The sequence below is a fragment of the Scyliorhinus torazame genome, unplaced genomic scaffold (genome assembly GCF_047496885.1).
Source record: "Scyliorhinus torazame isolate Kashiwa2021f unplaced genomic scaffold, sScyTor2.1 scaffold_388, whole genome shotgun sequence".
Classification (NCBI taxonomy): domain Eukaryota; kingdom Metazoa; phylum Chordata; class Chondrichthyes; order Carcharhiniformes; family Scyliorhinidae; genus Scyliorhinus; species Scyliorhinus torazame.
The window spans coordinates 62,501-67,500 of record NW_027308115.1 but is presented as its reverse complement, the minus strand read 5'-3'; positions in this window follow the sequence as shown (position 1 = coordinate 67,500).

Here is a 5,000-nt window from a genome sequence, read left to right as displayed (position 1 = left end):
TGTGAGAGAGTGTGCGAGAGAGTGTGTGAGAGAGTGTGCGAGAGAGTGTGTGAGAGAGTGTGTGAGAGAGTGTGTGTGAGTGCGTGTGAGAGAGTGTGTGAGAGAGTGAGAGAGTGTGTGAGAGAGAGTGTGTGAGAGTATGAGAGAGTGTGTGAGAGTGTGTGAGAGATTGTGAGAGAGTGTGTGAGAGAGTGTGAGAGAGTGTGTGAGAAAATGTGAGAGAGTGTGAGAGAGTGTGAGCGAGAGTGTGAGAGAGTGTGTGAGAGAGTGTGTGAGAGTGTGTGAGAGTGTGTGTGAGAGAGTGTGTGAGAGTGTGTGAAAGAGAGACTGTATGTGTGAGAGAGTGTGAGGGAGAGTGTGTGTGAGCGAGTGTGTGAGAGTGTGTGAGTGAGTGTGTGTGAGAGATTGTGAGAGAGTCTGTGAGAGAGAGAGAGTGTGTGAGAGAGTGTGTGAGAGAGTGTGTGAGAGTGTCCGAGATTGTGTGAGAGAGTGTGAGAGAGTGTGTGAGAGAGTGTGAGAGAGTGTGAGAGAGTGAGAGAGAGAGTGAGAGAGTGTGTGTTAGAGAGTGTGTGAGAGAGTGTGTGAGAGAGTGTGTGAGAGAGTGTGCGAGAGAGTTGTGTGTGAGTGCGTGTGAGAGAGAGTGTATGTGAGGGAGAGTGTGTGTGAGAGAGTGTGAGAGAGAGTGTGTGCGAGAGTGTGTGTGTGAGAGAGTGTGTGAGAGAGTGTGTGTGTGAAAGAGTGTGTGAGAGAGAATGTGTGTGAGAGAGTGTGTGAGAGCGTGTGTGTGAGAGTGAGAGAGTGTGTGTGAGAGAGAGTGTGTGAGAGTGTGTGTGAGAGAGTGTGTGAGAGCGTGTGTGTGAGAGTGAGAGAGTGTGTGTGAGAGAGTGTGTGTGAGAGAGAGGGTGTGAAAGAGTGTGTGTGAGAGAGTGTGTGTGAGAGAGAGTGTGTGAGAGAGTGTGTGTGAGAGAGAGTGTGTGTGAGAGAGTGTGTGAGAGAGTGTGTGTGAGAGAGTGTGTGTGAGAGAATGTGTGTGAGAGAGAGTGTGTGAGAGAGTGTGTGAGAGAGTGAGAGAGAGTGTGTGTGAGAGAGTGAGAGTGTGTGTGTGAGAGCGTGTGAGAGAGAGTGAGAGTGTGTGAGAGAGAGAGTGTGAGAGAGAGAGAGTGTGAGAGAGAGAGTGTGTGAGAGAGTGTGTGTGAGAGAGTGTGTGAGAGAGCGAGTGTGTGACAGAGTGTGTGAGAGATGTGTGAGAGTTTGTGAGAGAGTGTGTGAAAGTGTGTGTGTGAGAGAGTGTGAGAGACTGTGAGAGAGAGTGCAAGAGAGTGTGTGAGAGAGTGTGAGAGAGTGTGAGAGAGAGTGTGAGAGTGTGACAGAGTGTGTGAGAGAGTGTGAGAGATAGTGTGAGAGAGAGTGTGTGTGAGAGAGTGTGTGTGATAGAGAATGTGTGAGAGAGAGAGTGTGTGAGAGAGAGTGTGAGAGAGTGTGTGTGAGAGAATGTGTGTGAGAGAGTGTGTGTGAGAGAGAGAGAGTGTATGAGTGTGTGAGAGACAGTGTGTGAGAGTGTGTGAGAGAGAGAGTGTGAGAGAGAGTGTGTCAGAGAGTGTGTGAGACGGAGTGTGAGAGAGTGTGTGAGAGGGTTAGAGAGAGTGTGTGATAGAGCGTGAGAGAGTGTTAGAGAGTGTGTGAGAGTGAGAGAGAGTGTGAGAGTGTGAGAGAGTGTGAGTGATTGAGAGAGAGTGTGAGAGAGTGTGAGAGAGATTGTGAGAGAGAGTGAGAGAGTGTGAGAGAGAGTGTGTGCGAGAGAGTATGCGTGAGAGAGTGTGAGAGAGAGAGTGTGTGAGAGAGAATGTGTGTGAGACAGTGTGTGAAAGAGTGTGCACAGTGTGCGAGAGAGTGTGTGAGAGTGAGTGTGTGAGAGAGAATGTGTGTGTGATAGTGTGTGAAAGAGTGCGTGAGAGAGTGTGTGGGATACTGTGTGTGAGAGCAAGTTTCAGAGAGAGTGTCTGTGAGAGAGAGCGTCTGTGTGAGAGAGAGTGTGTGAGGGAGAGTGTGTGAGGGAGAGTGTGTGTGAGCGGGTGTGTGAGAGTGTGTGTGAGTGAGAGTGTGTGAGAGATTGTGTGAGAGTGTGTGAGTGAGAGTGTGTGAGAGTGTGTGTGAGAGAGAGTCTGTGAGAGATTGTGAGAGAGTGTGTGAGAGAGAGTGAGTGTGAGAGAGAGTGTGTGAAAGTGTGAGAGAGTTTAAGAGAGTGTGTAAGAGAGTGTGTGAGAGAGTGTGTGAGAGTGTAAGAGATTGTATGAGAGAGTGTGAGAGAGTGTGTGACAGAGTGTGAGAGAGTGAGAGAGAGAGTGTATGTGTGAGAGCGTGTGAAAGAGAGACTGTATGTGTGAGAGTGTATGAGGGAGAGTGTGTGTGAGCGAGTGTGTGAGAGTGTGAGAGAGTGTGTGAGTGAGTGCGTGTGAGAGATTGTGAGAGATTGTGAGAGAGTCTGTGAGAGAGAGAGAGTGTGTGAGAGAGTGTGTGAGAGTGTCCGAGAGTGTGTGAGAGAGTGTGAGAGAGTGAGAGAGAGAGTGTGAGAGAGTGAGAGAGAGAGTGAGATAGTGTGCAAGAGAGTGTGTGAAAGAGTGTGCAAGATAGTGTGTGAGAGAGTGTGTGAGAGAGTGTGTGTGAGTGCGTGTGAGAGAGTGTGTGAGAGAGTGTGAGAGTGTGAGAGAGTGAGAGAGTGTGAGCGAGTGTGTGTGAGAGAGTGTGTGAGAGAGTGCGTGAGAGAGTGTGCGAGAGAGTTGTTTGTGAGTGCGTGTGAGAGAGAGTGTATGGGAGGGAGAGTGTGTGTGAGAGTGTGTGAGAGAGAGTGTGTGCGAGAGTGTGTGTGAGAGAGTGTGTGAGAGAGTGTGGGAGAGAGTGGGAGAGAGAGAGTGTGTGAGAGAGTGTGTGTGAGAGAGTGTGCGAGAGTGTGTGCTAGAGAATGTGTGAGAGAGAGAGTGTGTGAGAGAGAGAGTGTGTGAGAGAGATAGTCTGTGAGAGAGAGAGTGTATGAGTGTGTGAGAGACAGAGTGTGAGAGAGAGTGTGAGAGAGAGAGTGTGTGAGAGTGTGTGAGAGAGAGAGTGTGAGAGAGAGAGTGTTTGAGAGAGTGTGTGAGAGACAGTGTGTGAGAGAGTGTGTGAGAGGGTGAGAGAGTGTGTGGGAGAGTGTGGGAGAGTGTGAGAGAGTGTGTGAGAGAGTGTGTGAGAGAGTGTGAGTGAGTGTGAGAGAGTGTTAGAGAGAGAGTGAGAGAGAGTGAGAGAGAGTGAGAGAGTGTGAGAGAGAGTGTGTGCGAGAGAGTATGCGTGAGAGAGTGTGAGAGAGTGTGTGAGAGAGAATGTGTGTGAGACAGTGTGTGAAAGAGTGTGTGACAGTGTGCGAGAGAGTGTGTGAGAGTGAGTGTGTGAGAGAGAATGTGTGTGAGACAGTGTGTGAAAGAGTGCGTGAGAGAGTGTGTGGGATAATGTGTGTGAGAGCAAGTTTCAGAGAGAGTGTCTGTGAGAGAGAGCGTATGTGTGAGAGAGAGTGTGTGTGAGAGTGTGTGTGAGTGAGAGTGTGTGAGATATTGTGAGAGAGTGTGTGAGTGAGAGTGTGTGAGAGTGTGTGTGAGAGAGAGTCTGTGAGAGAATGTGAGAGAGTGTGTGAGAGAGAGTGAGTGTGAGAGAGAGTGTGTGAAAGAGTGTGTGTGTGAGTGTGTGTGAGAGAGAGTGTGTGAGAGAGAGTGTGTGTGAGAGTGTGAGAGAGTGTAAGAGAGTGTGTGAGAGAGTGTGTGAGAGTGTAAGAGATTGTATGAGAGAGTGTGTGACAGAGTGTGAGAGAGTGAGAGAGACAGTGTGTGTGTGAGAGTGTGTGAAAGAGAGACTGTATGTGTGAGAGTGTGTGAGGGAGAGTGTGTGTGAGCGAGTGTGTGAGAGTGTGAGAGTGTGTGTGAGTGAGTGTGTGTGAGAGATTGTGAGAGAGTCTGTGAGAGAGAGAGAGTGTGTGAGAGACAGTGTGTGAGAGTGTGTGAGAGAGAGAGTGTGAGAGAGAGTGTGTCAGAGAGTGTGTGAGACGGAGTGTGAGAGAGTGTGTGAGAGGGTTAGAGAGAGTGTGTGATAGAGCGTGAGAGAGTGTTAGAGAGTGTGTGAGAGTGAGAGAGAGTGTGAGAGTGTGAGAGAGTGTGAGTGATTGAGAGAGAGTGTGAGAGAGTGTGAGAGAGATTGTGAGAGAGAGTGAGAGAGTGTGAGAGAGAGTGTGTGCGAGAGAGTATGCGTGAGAGAGTGTGAGAGAGAGAGTGTGTGAGAGAGAATGTGTGTGAGACAGTGTGTGAAAGAGTGTGCACAGTGTGCGAGAGAGTGTGTGAGAGTGAGTGTGTGAGAGAGAATGTGTGTGTGATAGTGTGTGAAAGAGTGCGTGAGAGAGTGTGTGGGATACTGTGTGTGAGAGCAAGTTTCAGAGAGAGTGTCTGTGAGAGAGAGCGTCTGTGTGAGAGAGAGTGTGTGAGGGAGAGTGTGTGAGGGAGAGTGTGTGTGAGCGGGTGTGTGAGAGTGTGTGTGAGTGAGAGTGTGTGAGAGATTGTGTGAGAGTGTGTGAGTGAGAGTGTGTGAGAGTGTGTGTGAGAGAGAGTCTGTGAGAGATTGTGAGAGAGTGTGTGAGAGAGAGTGAGTGTGAGAGAGAGTGTGTGAAAGTGTGAGAGAGTTTAAGAGAGTGTGTAAGAGAGTGTGTGAGAGAGTGTGTGAGAGTGTAAGAGATTGTATGAGAGAGTGTGAGAGAGTGTGTGACAGAGTGTGAGAGAGTGAGAGAGAGAGTGTATGTGTGAGAGCGTGTGAAAGAGAGACTGTATGTGTGAGAGTGTATGAGGGAGAGTGTGTGTGAGCGAGTGTGTGAGAGTGTGAGAGAGTGTGTGAGTGAGTGCGTGTGAGAGATTGTGAGAGATTGTGAGAGAGTCTGTGAGAGAGAGAGAGTGTGTGAGAGAGTGTGTGAGAGTGTCCGAGAGTGTGTGAGA